General features: G+C 39.7%; 1 long non-coding RNA gene across 2 annotated transcripts; it reads left to right on the top strand.

The window, feature by feature from the left end:
* The first annotated feature begins 4,321 nt into the window (after nt 1-4,321).
* On the top strand, nt 4,322-18,965 carry LOC112846795 (uncharacterized). Of its 2 annotated transcripts, none has more exons than XR_003219964.1 (3): nt 4,322-4,426; nt 12,705-12,814; nt 17,398-18,965. It is a non-coding gene; the product is annotated as an uncharacterized LOC112846795 (long non-coding RNA). The 2 variants fall into 2 exon arrangements; XR_003219965.1 differs by lacking the exon at nt 17,398-18,965 and adding an exon at nt 14,180-14,888.
* The last annotated feature ends 38 nt before the right edge of the window (nt 18,966-19,003 follow it).

Here is a 19,003-nt window from a genome sequence, read left to right as displayed (position 1 = left end):
TGAGATATTTAGCGGGATGGAACATGCAAACTAACAAGGCCAGGAAATAAAACTGACAACAGTGTAAACAGACTAAGAATCACAAAATAAAACAGCACATGACTTATTATTACTTTCTTTGGCTTCCTCTCAGAGTCCTAATACATGCTTTTGAGGTTAAATGGTGATTCCAAACTGGCTACATGTGTGTGGAGGTGAGAGTGTGCGGTGGTCAGTCTCTTTGTGTTAGCCCAATGATGGACCGGCACCCTCCTGCCCTCGCCTTGTGCCAGCTGGGTTAGATCCCAGCCTCTCTATGACCCTGAGTTAAATAAGCAGTCAAGAAAACAGGCCAGTGGTGTCAAACATGCATTCACTCAAGCCCACTGGATAGCTTCGCCACTAATTAATCATTAGTCATTAATATTTTGGGGTTTTTCAATAAAATGCACTGCTACTCCTAGTGGGCACTTGTGTAGTTGAGAAAATGCATGGAAAGTTAAACGCATTTCTAGAGTATGTCAACTTTTTTGCATCATAAATAGTAAAATAACAGTTCCTTCCAAAACCTGTTCAAGATATGTTTTCTTTAGAGCCACTGTGGTCTTTAGTGTGAATGTAATAACACGTTGTTAAAGCTGCGCCCACACAGGAAGTGAATGACATTTGAAGACTCCACGTGACTATGGGCGAAATAACCACTGGCAGTTGAATGAAAGGAATACCAATGAGAGTGCAGGACACCGATGACTGACATATGTCAGGGTAAATAAATGCCAGAGCCCTTGATTAAGTCAGTTGTGTCAGCCAGGGTTCAGAATTCATGTTTGTTACCTGGGTCATATAACCTTAAAAATAGTGCCTGCAAGTGCTTAGCGGGCAGCTTCTTCTTTAACTTCTTACCTTGTAAAAATGCATCTCAAACTTTTGTGCTGCTATATCTCTATAGCGCGGCTAGCATATGTTGCTAACTTTCTGAACTAGTGCGAGGCTCTATGATCCGCCATTGCTTTAAAAAAAAAAAAAAGGTCCATTTGAGTGAATGGAGATGATGCAGCTCTACCATTAAACAGTTCTGATAGATAGAGGGTTACCTAGGCAAACACAGTGTGGAATGTCAACCAGTGAAAAACCATGGAAGCTGCAACCACACGGAGCAATTCTCGTGCTTTTTAATTTCAGTCATCTAGCTATCTTTCCAGGCTCTACTTGCCTAGGTAGCTCAAATATATGTCAATTAACTGTGTCCTGTGCTCTCATTGGTAGTTGCTTCAACTGATGCTTCAAAGAAACTTTATTTCAGGACCCACCACTTTGTGTCGCCTGTATTGTTTTTCTTTTTGACCCGAAGTCACTTTAAGTTGCCAAATGTCTACCATAGAGTATTGTACTCAGGTCACTGTATGCTCAATACACAGCCGAACTAGTAAACTTGCTGCCTGAATTGATTGCCTGGATGGGTGGCATCTTGTTTAGTCAATCTTTTGTGTCATTAACTTTATATCAAGCTTTCTTAACATTAAAGGAAATCTAAGCTATGGAATTTTTTAATGGAATCAAATTAAGGTTCATGTGGTCCATTAACTGAAGGGAGTTTGACACCCCTGAAGTATGAAATAGTTAGTTTACAACATGTGGTTTATATTTGTGTGGTTTGTCAAAAAGGAGGTTTACAGTTAACTTTCTAAATGAACCTTTAAATAAGCAGACCCTCAACTAATTTGTTAGAAAGTACCAGCGCCTACTAACATGTTTGTTCATGTTGGTTTTGCTGATGTCATGTTTCAGCTTGCTTTGTGATGCTACGCTCAGCTGATGAACATCAGGACAGTGAGATGAAAGACGTGAACAATGTCTGAGGGCATAGAGACCAAACACAGATACAGACAAACACACACACACACACACACACACACACACACACACACACACACACACAAAGAAAGCCTACAGAAAGTCATCCAAATTCAGACTGGATCATTGTAAACAGACTCTCTGCTTCCAGGCCCTCACGGTTATGCAAGAGCTTTATTTTGAAGGCTGTCATGTGACATTTGGTTAGTGGTCTGTCTCAGCTCTTGGAGACTCCGTGTGTGTGTATAGGAGAAAGTGATCGTAACTCTTACTGAGATACAAACCGCTTTGCTCCACATGACAACACAGTTAGTGAATAAAGAGGCGGCCGACTTTGTTCTCCTTAGGTCAGCTGCTCTGTGACTCAAGCAGTGCCAGGTCCTGTTGGATGATCAGCTCCTGACACAAATTACAGCCTGTTTTCCAAAATGCAATAATGTTATGCCCTTATTTCATGCCAGTTCTGTTTTGATGCTTTTTATGTGCCAACCGAACCTTGCAGGAACAGTAACAAATGATTATGTAATTTTGCAATCGTCGTCAAAATGTAATAAAATACCCCCATCAACTATGCTTATGATAAAATGCACAACTGACTAAAAACACATGTCACAATACAATGAAGGCTGACACATCACTAGTTTTATAAAGCCACTGACCTCATGATGAGGTCTTAAAAGTCTTCGTGATGCCAGTTCTGAGAGGTTCCCAAAGCTTTCCGTGTTTTTGTTGCATTAGTCTTATCGAATTGCTCAAGTTTTGGATTTGTTTGGTTTGACATTCGGAGCCACATCCTGTGTCCAGCTGGTGTTTTTAAGACTTAAAATGATTAAAACTGTACACTGTGAAATTAGTATAAAACTGCTGGTTAACTTAATAAGGTGCAAAATAAGATCATGCTGCAGCTGCATTATTGTTACTGTATTAGGCAGATGTTTTGTCAATATGATGATATTCACACAAGAAGCAATAAGAATGGAAAATCAGGGAATCAGTAATACACACAAGAGTGCATTTATGCTAAAAAATGTTACAGTCACATGTTCATAAAGCTGCCAGTATAGTCATTGGTTTAAGGGTTGGCTCCAACTCATTTTATAATTTTAAAGCCCTCTTTGTGTGTGTGCGTGCGTGCGTGTGTGCGTGTGTGCGTGCGTGCGTGCGTGTGTGTGTGTGTGTGTTATGTAACCAAAAAAGGAGCCAAAGTGACATCAGTGCTGACTCTTAATGAGCAGAGCTGAAATATGATCTCCACTTTTCTAACAAGCTATAAACCCAGTCAATGTGTGTTCTGACAGCTGCTGTATGTATGTGTGTGTGTGTGTGTGTGTGTGTGTGTGTGTGCGTGCACGCACACGCATGCGCTAAAGAGAGTGTTAAGAGAAAGTACAGAACAGGAAGTTCAGGGGAAAAACAGACCGGCAGATAGAAAAACACTAGATGGGTAGATAGAAAAACACTAATAAATACTTGATCAGTTAGTGACAGAGTGAGAATTAGAGATCTTTAAAATCCTGTTTTAATAAATTAGAAAACTTTATGTAAAATTAAGAAATAAGAGACGCCTCCTGCCACGTTAATCAGACTCACTGAACTATCTCCAAAGATGCAGGCTTGATAACAAGCCGGACTGTCCCTCTTCTCTTTAGTCTGGAGGACACGGTGTCCATGATTTCTGATTACTGAACACTTTTCCTCTGAGATACTCGTCCTCTCCAACATGCTCTTTTTAGACCCAATCATACAAACCCAATCAACAGCCAGTTAGCATAAAATTAGTTGCAAAATGTTCCTACAGCTTGTCTCTTTTTTATTACCACTTACTTTTACAACCCTTTAATTGCCCTGTCTGAGCTTTCTTTTTTTAAGTGTTTCAGTCATCAAATTCAAATGAATTTACATAAAATGATAAATGTTGCAGTTTAAACGCTTTTGTTTTCTATATTCTTTTGTGAAAGAATATAGGTATATGAGATTTACAAATCACTGAATTCTGTTTTTAGTTGCATTTCACACAGCATCCAGTGGGATTGTGTATTATGGAGACAATAGTAATGACAGGGTAATCTTCAAAGATAACATTTTTTTGTACTGAATAAAGTAAGAGGACATAATCTGGACTGAATTAAGCGATCCTTTAAAACTTATTTTGCTGCTGTAAATGATTTTTATTCTAATGTAATTTCTAGTAAAGTTGATAACAACCAGCTGCTTTCATTTTGAGTGCTCAGCTTGTCTTTGTTAAGTAACACTAATAGTGTTGCCTTGCTGACAACACTATTAGTGTTAATTATTTTTTATACTGAATCCAGGTGTTATCCATAAGAAAACATCTTGCAACTAGCTGACTCAATAGTTTACCATAATGAGAGGCTATCATTTTTACTGAAGGGTTTGACCTTTTTCCACAGAGTGCAAGTCACAATCAGAAAAGCACAAGAGTGAGGCTGAATGGCTGATTTACATTTAGTGTTGCTGTTTTTGTTTCAGGTTCTTGGTAGGGTGGATGCTGGCCTGCTGACCATGACCATGACTCATGACATTGTTAGTTACACCTGTGTTTTTCCTGCCATGGCGAGTCAAAATATCTTCTGTAAGTAAAGGTCTTCTGTTATCTACATCAGACAGGAAAACAGCTCAAAAAGAACCAGATGTTGTATCCATCTACACTGATTACTGGAACTAAAAAATAGACTATGACTATGGCTTATACCCAGCAGCTGTTAGTCAGACATTAGTAAGACGTCTATGTACAGAAATGTAAAAATAACAGTTTTCATAGAGCTCCATGCACTACTGTGGAAAACTAAGCATAACCATAGTAAGGTTGGTCTTCTGCACTATTTGTGATACTGTTCACCCATTTACACATCCATCATTTGGGTGTCTCCAGCACCAATCAACAATGGACGGTGGTAGGAAACCTTTGCAGGCACAGAGAGAACATGCAAATGTCACACATAAAGGCCAGAGGAGATCACAAAGTACACAGCAACGACTTAATCTACACATTGTGACAATGAGCGCATTTTCCCCTCACATTGATCTGCACAGACCCACTGTTCAAACACGCTGACACACACTCCTGGAATCTTTAGTGAACGAGTGAAACTGCTGCCTGAATGGACTTTATCTCTGGCCATTCACCTGCTCTCAAACAAATATGCTCTTTACTTTTTTTTTTCTCCCTTTCCGTATCACTTTCCAGTCAAATACACTCTCTCCTCTCTTGGTCTCTCTCTGCCCTCTTGCTCACATAGTTTATAAGGATAACCCGTGAGGGAGAAGGTGTCACATAGCATTTGAGTTGAGAAACAGTGTGACACATTTAGTTTACACACCTTCCTCCCACTTTCCAACTCTTCACATTAATACAGCTCATCTAAGAACTGCTAACAACAGCTGACGACTGTAACCGCCATAAAATCCCTGTAACCACCCTGGAAATGCTCTGTATTTAATAAATGTGTTATTTCAAATGTCACTAAGCCTTTATATCATGGCCTCCACGTTAGACTTCTTGCACCAGTACTGTGAAAACTTGAAGAAACACTTTTAGCTTGAAGTAATTGTTTTCTGCATGACTTCATCAGTCCCTCACATCCTTGCTGGGGAACTTTGGCCTTCTCTTCTTTACAACACAGCTGTAGGTCATTGAGGTTTGTTGGGATTTGTTTATGCATAGCTCTCAGTCCCACCACCGCATTTTAATCGATTTGAAGTCTGAACTGTCATTGCAACACCTTGAGTCTTTTTTTAATTTAGTCATTTTGTTTCAGATTTGTTGGCATGCTTGGGCTCATTGTCCTATTCCAGTTTCAGCTAGGCTTTAGTTGTCAGACAGATGACCTCACATTGAATACGCTGGCATACAAAGGAGTTCATGGAGGACGCAATGATTTCAAGGTTCCCAGATCCTGTGTCTGTGAAACACATCCGAATTATCACCCCTCCCTCCACCACTCTATTTTACAGTTGGTATCAGGTATTTGGTTTTAACCAAGCGGGGTTCTATGCATTATGACCAAACATCTCCACTTATTGGTCCAAAAGACATTGCTACTGAAAGTCTTGTGGTTTGTTCAGCTTTTATAGAGGCTCTGATGATCAGCTAATCAGATGCATTTGATTAGCACCACCTGACTGCTGCTCACCCTCTTAAATCCTGCAGACACAGTAGACCTGAACTGGATAAACATTTAAGGACATGGACGTATTAATGCTGTATTTAATTTTTCACAGGACTGTAAAAAATTGACAGCCAGCTATTTTGAAAACAGCAGCAACCAAAAAGTATTGCAGGGGGATTGATTACGATTTTCCTTATTTTCTGTATATAGACTGCAATAATAATGAATGCTCATATTACAAAGACTCAAAGACTGAGGTATGTGCTGTTAATGACTACGACTTAAAAGCTAAAGCTTTAAAATGTTTGTTTTGTGCTTTTTAACTCTTGCTTCTAGATGATCAGTTAATCAGAGAGAGGATATCTCTAATATGATCATCTCATAGCAGCTCCACCTGCCTGACCATCAGACTTTCTGTTTGGGAGATAAAACAGCTCGTTTCAGGGAGTCACTGACTTTGAGGGGCTGTATTAATGCTCCATACAAGATTGATAAGCATTATTTTAAAATGTGAATTGTGTAACTATAGAATAAAACTGTGAAGAAAGAAATGAGCACTACAGGTCCACTTTAAATTAAAAAACAAACAAAAAATCAACTTTTTGCAGCGATTTAGCCTTGATTTTTGACAGGATATGAGAGCAGATAGACACACAGGATATGGCCTGGGTGGACTCAAATGTGGGTACCTGGAAAAATCTTTCACCATATGGGTCACATGCTCAACTAAGTAAGCTATACTGGCACCCTCTTTAAACAAAATTTAGCCAATGGTATAATGGGTGTTTTAATACTCAATAAACCATTCTAAAATACAAAAATACTCAAAATCCTTATACTCCAAAGTCCTTACGTAATCTGTTATATGAACGTGAGTGCCTTGTAATAAAACTATAAATGTTTTATTAATAATCATTATACTGGCACATACTAATTATTAATAAGCATGTTATAAGGACTTTTACAATTTTTACCACCGATTAAGTAACACCTATTACAAGGACCTTACAAGCCTTACCCAAGTCTCTCTTTGGCGTGTGCATAAAACGTGGTATTTACATACTTCTCGTTTGTCAAGATAAACCTCTTGTTATCAAAGGCATGTGGTTTCATATCATCGCTTGTTCTGACTTAATATATCTCATCTAATTAGTCGCCGCTTGAGTGTGTTTACTGGAAAAGATAAAAGCTCTCGGTAATGAAGTCTGCAGGGTGCGTTTCAGTCTGCAGCAGCTGCAGCTGACACCACAGCTGATTCACAAGGAAGCTTTAAACTCTGAATCAGACACTCAAACAGTGTGAATCAGTTCAGCATTACACTTGTTTTTTAGTTTTAAAGCACATACTTTTTCTAACAATGTCAGGGTTCACTACATCAATGAAAGTAAAAATACTAGCCTTGGTTTTTTGCATGTTATACACATTAACTTTAAGCATATAATAGCAAACTGTACATGATGTTTTTGCTGAGTTTACTTCACCTGAGAAGCTCCACAGGGGTCAGTGGACTTCATGCACCACTAAGAACAATAAAGGTGTAATTTTTCATTTGTCATGCCACAGCTGTTTAACTAAGCAGATCTCAGTTAAATACAGTATATCCACACAATCCTGAGAGAGACATTGTGATTAGAAAGCAGATGTGTAGCTATAATGTTTAGTTAATAGACTTGAATTTTGAGCTAAAAATGCAATGAAACTAAGTAGAAAATAATCTATTTTTCTTACATAGACTCACGAGCAAAGCTTTATTTAATGACCTTTTTTTCTGTCACACCTCTGAAAACCTGTCGTGTGTTTGATTCGCTCAGCTGAAGTTTATTTGCAAAATGCAACAGTTTATACAGGGATGCTATTCTGTTTTACTTCATTCATTAATTGAGGGAAACTGGAGCTGTGAGCAGAAGTCTGGAAGTAGGAGCTCATTTGACAAATCTCATTTAGAGGACAGCAGATCAGTCTTAAATTGCTCACAAATCAGTGCCATGCAGCAAGAGTTAGAAATTCCTAATAATCATAAGAATGCCTAACATCTGGACAAAGTCTGCTGATGCTTTCCATCAGTGGTGTGTCTCCATGTTATCAGTAAATGGGACATACTGACAGGTTTTTCCAACTGCTCATTTCATGGAGTAGATAAGACCTTTAAGAACAAAGCGGAAAATGGCTCATAATTTCTGGATTATTGTGGAGCAAATAACAAAATAAGGTTGATCCCGAGCCTGTTAGATGTAATTAGATGTACTAGGCTCTGTGACAGAGCTGTATTATAAGACTGAGATTTAATGCTCATGGGTGTTTTTTAATGTAACACTCTTTAACATTGTTGAGTTGACTGGTTTGACGCAGTTTCTTAGTCTAGGAAAAGTGTAGGATCCCAGTTTGAGAAACATTAGAAGACAGCTTTGTGTTTGTTGGGCTTCAGCTGTAGTGGAAGAAAAGAAGTGCAAGAAACTGTGATACACAGCTACACCTGGTTTTTATGGTTGGAAAAATCCAGGTGTGACTAATAATATTAACGACTTCACTTCTCAATTAAGTGTCCCAATGAGGCATGACAGCAAGTCTGCAATAGCAGGAAGCCGGAATGAAGTGGAAGCATCATTAAAACTATTAATTACATGAATGGCTTTCCAGCTATAATTTGGCAATAAGTGAAAAAGGTGCATTGACCACTCAATTTTAAAGATGAAGGTCAGTACTAAGAGCTGAAGCACGCAAATTTTCACACGCACTTTAGTAAATTACGACACGGTGACTAAGGTCAGGATTCAAGACTCTCTGGTCCTGTACATGTTGACAGTTTGTAACAGAGTCATGCTTTGTTACAGATGCAGCAGTTGGAGACTCGGCATGTCTGTTTCCTTCATCCTCTTCTTTTCTTTCTTTCTTTCTTTCTGTTCCTTTTTCTATTCTTCGGCTTCACCTATTTTCACTAACCTGGCCTTCACCTCCTGTCTGCTGCAGCAGAATATCCACACAGATGACAATATGAATAACAAAATAAAATAAAAAAAAAGAATAAAAAGATTACAGTGCTCCCTCTTGGCAGGAAGAATATTTTAAATACTTTCCAGTTTTATTTTGAACTTTGTTTACACGTTTTCCTAGTTCTACTTTTACTTCCTCTCTTTTCCCGCTTTTGAGACTTCATGCTCATAGCTTTGCAGGAAAAATGTCTTTGTTTACTTAAGAGTCTCTTCTGGAACAAATGGTTAGCATTTTAAGTGTTGTCTTTATTAATTTATACAATATAATAAATGTATTGTTGAATAAAATTTGCTGTTAGCCAAATTTAGGTTGCTCACGTTAGCTTGCTAAAAGCATTAGCTACTTTTTTGGCTAATGCTGACTGAATGCTCTGAAAATGTCATTGGTTAACTGCAGTGTTGATCGTGGACCAACATTATTATGAAGATGTAGGAACAACACTAACACAGAGATATTATACTGTACATACGCACACATAGCTCTGTGTTTCCATCCTCTGTGCTAGTTTGTATGCTAGCTCTTTGTGTTCCTGCAGTCACTTTAAACTTCTTGGGACTTTGTTCATTTTCACGTTTCTCATTAGCCTCAATAAAAGCATGCCTTTTGTCATTAAGTGTGCTTGGATTATAACTGTACAATAAACACAGTGAACTGTGGCAAACATATGCTATGATATTGGTGCTCAAGTTATACTAAAGAAATATGCCGATTGTGGCTTTAAGCTAAAGAATAAAAGGCTAAAATGCAAGATTTCAACCCACCCTTATGTACTTTGTGGGGTTGTAACTTGAAAAATATTTATAGTATGAACAAATATTTACAGAGCTTTGTTAAAATGATTCTGAGTCGGTCAGTGGGAGGTAATGATTGATCACACTGATGAAACCGACAGGTGAATGAGACAGGTGAATATAGTGTCTGCCACCTTGACGGTTTGTATTCAGATTTCCTGCTCTGTCACAGTTCTCAGGATTTACAGTATCTTAACATTTTAAAATGAACACATTTTGTGAGTCTGTCTCTGTCACATACAGACACACATAAACACTGTTCTGGGAAATGGGGATTAGTTACTGATACTGAGAGGTGGGAGTAATCAGCCTCCCCGTGTAGCCTCTGAAACCAGATGTAACCAGCTGGCACACACACACACACACACACACTGTGACCAACAGGCTCATGGCCAGAACTTTTGTCCTTTTCTCAACTGTGTGAGCTGACACACAATGAGGAGAGAGGGAGGCCCAGTTTCAGCTGTGCAGAGTTCAGAGACGCTGCTTCAAATGAATCTTTGTGATCGAGGACAAATGTTCCTCAAAGGTCTGGAACAGTTGGACTTTATTACCTTTCCGTGCTGCCGCTTTAATTAAACGCTTTAATCTTTATCTTCACATTAAAATCACGGGCAAGTGAAAGTTGCACATGAGCTCGGATGAGTGTGTGTTTTTTTGGAAAGAAGCACAAGTGCATGTGTGAAGTGCGTCTTGCAGGACTTGCATGTCTGTTTGTTTAACCCAGAACAGGCAGCGGGGGAGAGACTGGGTGTGCGATGTTGAGGCAGCAACTGAAGGGAGTAGGATTCATCCAATACACTGAGTCATGAGAGACTGATCCTTAAAGCAAAGGGAGGATGATTTTGCACAGTTTGTGTTTTTCTGGACAAATTATGCTGAATCTGGATTATCAAAGAAGCCCCACCTCTAAAAATAGCAAACCTTTTATTTATTTCCATTTAGATTGCTTTAATACAAAACCCTGAATATGATACCTATTTTAAGCTCGTCTGTCAATAATTTAAAACCTTTGGGACTGAACATATATGAAACACACTGCTCTGATTTATTGGTAGCAGGTTGCCACTTTAAAAACCTACCTGTCTATATAATAGTATACATAAAGTAACAGAAAATTAGCTTATTATTGTCCTGTAATAACAAGTATTTAGTTTATCAAGGAAAAAAATGTCCGATGCTTTTCCCCCCCACAAAACTGAACTATTTCTTAAGGTTTTGGGTGAATCCCCAAACGAATCATGAATCGTACAACCTTTCAACAATTCCTTGAGTAAGCACTTGGTGACAGTGGAGAGAAAAACCTCCCTTTCATTAGGAAGAAATGCCGGATTCAGAGTGGGCAGGGTTTGTTGAGGGCAGATAAGCAGATAAGCAGATAAGAAAAAGCAGAGCATGGAGAGGCAACAGACAGTAAACACTGAGCCACCAGCATCCGAGCAAAGATGTAAAGAGACAGAGAGGAAAGAGAAGAAAAGGGATAAACTACAGGAGAGAGAAGATACAGTTTTTAATCAAAAAAATAAGCAAAAGTAGCAAGTAAATACATGAGACTGAAGTGGAGGAGATGTGCTCAGTGCTTCATGGGAAGTCCCTCTGCACCGTGGGCCTGTAGCAGCACATCTAAGGAATGGATCAACCCAAAACTGGGAGCTGTTTCCACACAGAGGAGCCTGATAGTTGAAGATAAGCTAAGATCTATTTTATTTATCACAAGAGTTGGGAAATGTTTGCACCACGGCAGCCAAAACTTTAAACACAACATTTAACAACACAGCTTAAATGAAGTATCCTTCCATCGATCTTCTTACACCTACCTAATTCAGGGTTGCCACAGTGCTGGAGCTGATCCCAGCTGTTAGGGGCCGAGAGCCAGGGTACACCCTCGATGGTTCGCCAATCTATCATGGTGATAACACAGATACAGACAACCATTAATGCTCACATTTACATGTATGTTCAATGTATAATCACCAGTTAAACTCACGTGCATGTCTTTGGACTGTGGGAGGAAGGCGGAGGCCCAGGACCCTCTTGCGGTTTGTTTGTTGTTTGTTTCAGAAAGTCATCGACGTGTCTTTAACACCCTTTACAAATTCGATTTCTCAGGGATGTTTTGTTAGCAGCAGAGGCTTAAAGGTTGTAAACCTTTTGCTAAAAACTTGCACATGAGCCTAGTGTTTTAGACACAGATCAATAACCAACCTCCCTTTTATTTTAGAAAGTTATAGCCTCATAACATAAAAAAGCCCCTCTCTGAGCTAGACCCGCATAGCATTCATCATAGAGCAGTCATGAGATCAGACAATTGTTCATATGATCCAGTTGTGCTGCATATAGACTGCAGAGCCTCTGATGCAGCAATGAGATGGCTATCAACCCAGTCACAAGATAAAACAGCTGTGGGGGAAATCAAGATTGTTCCAATCACGAGATCTTCAAACCACGTTCAGATGTATCTATTCTTCCTTTAAGATGTCAGCGTTTATTATTAATCGGTGTCACAAACATGTTTTACTTGAAGAACGGCCTTTCTTTGCTGTAATTTTATGACAGCTGAACAAATTCTCTTTCACTGGCAAACACGCAGATGACAGGAAGTGTTATCTGCTCCAAACTGTAATGAGACCTCGTGGCCATTAAACACTCAGTAATGGCATTGAATGTCCTCACTGTGGACGCTCGCTCATGGGGGGCTTCAGATTGATAGAAGGAATTTGGTCTTGTTAGACTAAACGTTTGACCTGCACACGTGTGACATCACATATACAAACATGTACACACATACGGTGGCCTTGGCTGTCTTTGAGTTATCACTAAACCACCAGTTATTAAAGTATTATTTATTGAAGGTGCAGCTTTGACTTTTTCATCTTTGTATGTTTTTCTCTTTTTTTCCCCATCAGCACCCCGTTACTAAATCCATCCATCCTTTTTCCTAACCATTTATCCAATTCAGGATCAAGGTGGGGCTAGAGCCAATCCCAGCTGTCCTAGGGTGCAAGACACAAAAGTTCCTGGAAGGTGGGAAAAAGCTGGAGTACCTGGAGAAGACCTCCACACAGAAAGGTTAGAGATTTGAGGCTTAGAGGTTATCACCTCGCTGCTTTTGCAGCTTTGAATTAAACCTTTACATTCAAAAGTGTCTCTGCTGCATTTTGCTGATCCCTTTGCATTGTCTTCTGTTTCCTGTAACCTTGCAACGTTAATACAGTAACGCTGTTTTCATTAGATTCACAGTTGTCCTACCAAATTTTTAACCATGATGAGGTTGGGGTGTCCGAATCTGGCAGTGCTCAGAAGATTTAGATAAAAGTAAAATTTGACGTTGACACCAAATGAATATCTGTAAAGCCAAAGGCTGCTTATTCATCACAACTTCACCCTTCATGCCTGCTTAAAGAGCTATTAAAATATCTCATGACAAGCTTAGAAGAACAAAATGTTCTGCTTCTACTTATATCTGATTTACTTTGACTACTGTGAGATAAACCTTACAGTTGTCTATTTACAGGAATGATCAGTTTTACTTTTCTGTTTGATGATAAACAGTTTGAGTAAGAAATGGGAGATAAGGGAGGAAAGAAACCAGAGAAGGAAAAATATCTTTGAGGAAAACAGGCGGGTATGCTGATTTTATAAAAAGGAGTTAAAGGAGGAGAATCTGTGGCTGGGAACGAGTGAATAAATGAGACGATGAAGAAATGTGTGGTGATGTAAGGGCAGCAGTATGTCCGCTGATCAGACAGCAGCTTGTTTCCCCATGCTCTTATCTCTGACCTCACCGCTCTGGTGTGTGAGTGTTTGCGTACTGTACATACTGATGTCCTGATATATGTGTAGTAGTTCCTGCATGCACACTTTTCTTTGTGTGTCTGTGTGTGTAGGCAAACAATCATCTGTGTGGTATGTGCTGCCCTGATATAGTGGGCTTTCTGTTTATACTTAGCATGTCTTTGTACCTTACTGTGTACATTCATTTGCTAGCATGTATGCACAGTGCTTTGAAAAGGGTTTTTTTTGCACATACACCTTTTAGATCATCAGATAATTTGAATATTAGAAAAAAATAACCTGCGTAAATACAAAATGCTGTATTTTGAAATGATTTCATTTATTTAGGTTAAAAAAAAAAAAGAGCGAAACCTGCCTGACCCTGTGTGGAAAAGTAATTATCTCCTAAACCTAATAACTGGCTGTGCCACCTTTGGTAGCAAGAACTGCAGTCAAGTGTTTGTGATAATTGGCAGTGAGGTTTTCACATTGCTCATCGCTGTGGAGAAATACTGGCCCAATGTTCTTTTCAGAATTGTTTTAAATCAGCCACATTGGAGGTTTTTCTTATAACAACCTGTTTGAGGTCATACCAAAGCATCTCAATCTGGTTTAATCTGGTTTCCAAAACCTTTGTGTTATTGTTGTTGTTTTTTTAAGCCATTCAGCGATGGACTTGCTGCTGTGTTTTGGATCATTGTCCTACTGAATAACCCAAGTTCTCGAGCTTCAGGGAGCTAACTGATGGCCGGACATTCTCCATCAGGATTTTCTGGTAGAGAGCAAAATTTATGGTTCCATCAATTACACCGAGTTGTCTTGAAGCAGCCGCGACCATGTTTAACTGTTGGTATGATCTTTTCTTTTTAGGAAATGCTGTGTTAGTTTTATGTCAGATGTAAGAGGATTCAAACCTTTCAAAAAGAGCCACAGAATTTTTTCACAAATTTTTTGGATCATCAAAATGTTTTTAGGCAAATGTGAGACAAGCCTTTGTTTTCTTTGTGGTCAGTGATGGTTTTCTCCTTTGAACTCTCTCATGGAAGCCATTTTTGCCCAGTCTCCTTCTTATTGTTGAATCATGAACTCTGACCTTAACTGAGGCAAGTGAGGCCTACACGTCTTTAGATGATGATCCATTCTTGGATTCATTTTGGTGGGTCGGGCACTCCTGGGAATTTTCACCCCCGTTCCCAGTTTTTTCTTTTTGTGGACAATGGCTTTCATCTGTCCGAGTTTCTTTAGATCGTGACATGATGTGTTACGTTTTGAGATCTTTTAGCCTGCTTCATTTTTTCAGACTGGTTCTGTTTAAGTGATTTCTTCTTCTAGTCTTGGTGTGACTAGTGAAATTAAACTCACTGACCTTTCTAATCACTTTATTTCGTTTGAGTGTCACTTGATCATATTTTGCTTCTAATTGTTTGGTTTTAATATTTAAATCATCTACAGATAAACAGTTTAACACATTTAATATCTAACGTAAAGTATCTTAAAGGAAATTACTGAGACTGAAATCATTTCCAGTGTTGGTGATTTGGTGATTTTATTTGAGGGTTGTAGTACAAAGATCTTTCTTAATGCTTTTTATCCATTCTATTTACATTAGCTTTACACAAATCCCTGTGGAGTTGTTTCAGTAAGGGCATCTGATGCTGTCCACTGTGGTAACACCTTGGGAATACAGAATATGGAATATAAGTTAGAAGTTAATGAAACCTACAAATGAATCCGTGGCGTGCTGTTAGTTAAAAAAAAATCTAAAAAACTGTTGAAATCTGTGAAAACTGAACACGAGAACAGGAAGGGAGCAAACGGGACATGAGACAAAGTTATCACAGAGAAGAGGAAAGATCAGAAGACAGGGAGGAAGGGAGAAAAGAGGAAGTCGAGTGAAGAGGTGACAGGAAGTAGGAGTGGGTGGAGGAGAAAATGGAAAAAAGGGAGGTGAAAGGGACAAGAGGAAAAGAAAAGAAAAAAAAGGATGTGAAGAGTTCTTTTTACTATCAGTTTGTTCAATGTGCTTAGCCTGAAAACACACAAACACTCACAGAGGATGTATCTGGAACTGACACGCTGGTACTTCCTGCAAAAGAACAGCTGACTGTGACATATGTTTGTGCGTTATCAGTTACGATCATGCTGATAGGACAGTCCTGTGATTTGTGGTGGACGGACGTCTTCAGAGGTCAGTTTGTGGACTTTTTGTGTGCCCATTATTTATTACATAATTTACACAAATAAACAAAAAATGTACATGAATGCAACACCCTCCCATTTAGCTCTGTTTTTAGTCTTCCTGGGGAAATTTGTGGCTTTGTTGGTTCAGGTTTTTTAAATAACTTTTTCGCAGAAAAGAGGTGCTGACAAAAGAGTGACGCCAAACTAAAAATTGAAGACCTCACAGATTGAACTCCTTAGCCCTAACCGGTCTCAGCAGATGACCGCCCCTCACTGAGCTTGGTTCTGCAGGAGTTTTCTTCCTGTTAAAAGGAGTTTTTTTCCCCCACTGTCGCTTGGTGGGGTTGTCTCTGCATTATTGTGGGGTCTTTACCTTTCAATATAAAGTGCTTTTAGGTGACAGTTGTTGTGATTTGGTGATATATAAATTAAATTGAAATTTACCATCTACCAGCTTGTGGAGGAACCTGGTTCTGGGCCACATGGGTTTTACAGCATGAGAGGCTATAAGTGGCATGGAAGACTTATGCACTTGGCTTCCTGTTCACAGCTAGCCAGTGGTGAAACTGGAATGAACGTTTACAAGCGCAGACACCAATGCACCCACACTGTACACATGCCACAGTCTTCTGGTAGACATACCAGGGTGAAATGACAAATGGACAATCAAGATCTGAGCTACACAGGCTCTGCTGAAACACCTATCAATAAGGGCCCTTATGGGGCTGTTATTATGTCGTTGTAATCATCCTCTATCACGTGTAGCATCAATGCACAGTGACACGAATGCAGATGAGAAGTGTCTGCCTTTAAAAAGACCTTGCAGTTAACTGTTTTTGGTTGCTGCCCATATTTTAATTGCACTACTGTGACCACTGGAATGTGTGTGTGTCTGTGTGTGTGTGTGTATTTGCTGGGAAACAGCTAAACTCTACAGCGTGAGGGCAACAAGGCCAATGCAGTTTTAGAGCATGAGATCGAAAACGACTGTGCAAGTCTAGATGAATGCCTACAGTGTCTGGCTACAACCTGCTATTGTGGTCTAGCTTTCTATATAGGACCTGTTGGCTAGACTACACACACACAGACACACACACGCACGCACACATGGTTCTATATGTACAATTGCAGGTCTCCTGTGGTTCTCTTCCACAGTCATCAGTCAAGTTTAAGAGTCTACAGACAGAAACAGCTCCCCCAGCACGCACACAGCTGGACAAGGCCGCCATTGAGCTCCGTGGCCGTAGCCTTTAAAGAAACTTTTTTACACCTAAAGCGGGGAAGAAAAAACTAGCAGCAGCTTTGGACAGTGGCCTTAGTACTTGAGAAACTGCCAAAACATAAAATCTTGTGCAGAAAATCCTGGAAATTATGGGACCGGTTTTCAGCAGCAAGAACAAAAGTCACATTCGCACCGATAGAGACACAAACTCTTGTATGTTTCGGTCTGTATTTCTGTCCTTTAGTTCAATCATGATCCCCCCCCCCCACACACACACACACACACACACACACAAACTAATAAACGTTGCACGCACTCTCTGTATCCACACACAGTGCTAATCTGGACTACCAGAACAAAAAACATCCTGCCTGGTAAAGACCCGGAGAAAACGTGTGTATTTGTGTCTGCAAAAACATTTTTAGATTCCAAGGACAGTGTGTGTTTCCTCTCTTGCTTTCTATTGTTCCTGCAGCAACTATGATCCTCGGGGAGCTGCACAGCCACCAGAACTGAAGGGCTTCAACCAATGACGAGGCAGGAACGGAGAAGCCCCGAGGCTAGTGAGGAGTCAAGTCTGTCCTCCTTTGCTTTGCTGTTCCTGTGGGGGAACACATTTTGTCTTCCATAGAAGGCCTGGAACTGTGTACTATGGACAAAGGACAAACTGTATGAAGGGTTTTTCATTCAATACAGAGAATGTGATGTGATCTACATGATTAGTTGTTCCGCCTGGTTAAAGTCCACCAACATCAGCAGGGCATGAAACCCTCCTGCCTCTTTGCCCTTCATGGAACATAGATTTATATACACTACATTGTCTTTTAACTTTATCACATGGCAGCAACTCAGTGCAGATGTGGTAAACGACCTGCTAAAGTTCAAATCGAACATCAGAATGGGGAAGAAAGATAAATTGAGCGACTTTTAATGTTGCTTGGTGTTTGGTGTCCAACTGGGATTTTTCCACTCAACTATCTCTATGGTTTACAGAGAATGGTCTAGGAAAAAAGAGAGGAAAAATCCAGTGAGCAGCAGTTCTCTGGGTGAAAAAGTATTGTTGAGGTCAGAGGTCAGAGAATGGCCAGACCGCTTCGAGCTGATAGGAAGGCAACAGTTACTCAGATAACCACTTGTAACAACACGTTGACCCTTGAAGCAGATGGGCTACAATAGCCCACACTAGGTGCTATTCCTCACAACTGAGAACAGAAAACTGAGGCTACAATTCACACAACTTCACCAAAACTGGAAAATAAGGTTGAAAAAATGTTGCCCGAGTCTCAATTTCTGCTGTGACATTCTCATGGAGGGTCAGGATTTGTTGTAAACAACATGCATCCTGCCTTAATCAACAGTTCAGGCTGCTGGTGGTCTAACAGCGTGTGGGATATTTTCTTGGCACACTTCGAGCTCCTTAATGCCAACTGAGCATCATTTTAACACCACAGCTTTCCTGAGTGTTTTTCCTGACCAGATCCACAGCGTACCCATCTTCTGATGACTACTGATGTCACAAAGTGCCAATCATCTCAAACTGGTTTCTTAAACATCACAATAGAGCACCTCTAGGATGTGGTGGAATGGGAGATTTTCACAATGGACGGGTGATGCATGTATGATGTTCTCACATCAATATGGACCATATGGACAATATAGATCTGAGGAATGTTTCTGGCACCTTGTTAACTCCATGCGATAAAGAATTAAAGGCAAAAGGGTGACCAACCCAATAATAGCAAGGTGTTCCTATTAGTGTCCTGTTACCTCTCCCCTGTTCAGAGAAATAAAATGTATCAAATTAAAAGTCTATCATCTGCTGCCATCTGCAGGACTTTCTGAGAATTACCTTTAAAACTGCTACCTCCACAACTAGATTTTTCTCAGTTCAGCTTCTATAAGGATAACTAAAGAATTAAAGTTTAAAATGACCACAAAGCTGATTGCAGGGGCTGAAGCAATGGGTCCAATTATTTTACATTGCATTGAGGATGGCTGCATGGCGCTATGAGTTCAAGATCTAAAAAGGACTACCTGAAATGAATGAAAACCAAAAAAATCAAATATTTCCAGTGACCTCA

The sequence above is a fragment of the Oreochromis niloticus genome, linkage group LG1 (assembly GCF_001858045.2).
Source record: "Oreochromis niloticus isolate F11D_XX linkage group LG1, O_niloticus_UMD_NMBU, whole genome shotgun sequence".
Taxonomy (NCBI): domain Eukaryota; kingdom Metazoa; phylum Chordata; class Actinopteri; order Cichliformes; family Cichlidae; genus Oreochromis; species Oreochromis niloticus.
Note: the sequence above shows the minus strand (reverse complement) of the source record. Positions and strands in the feature narration are given on the sequence as shown.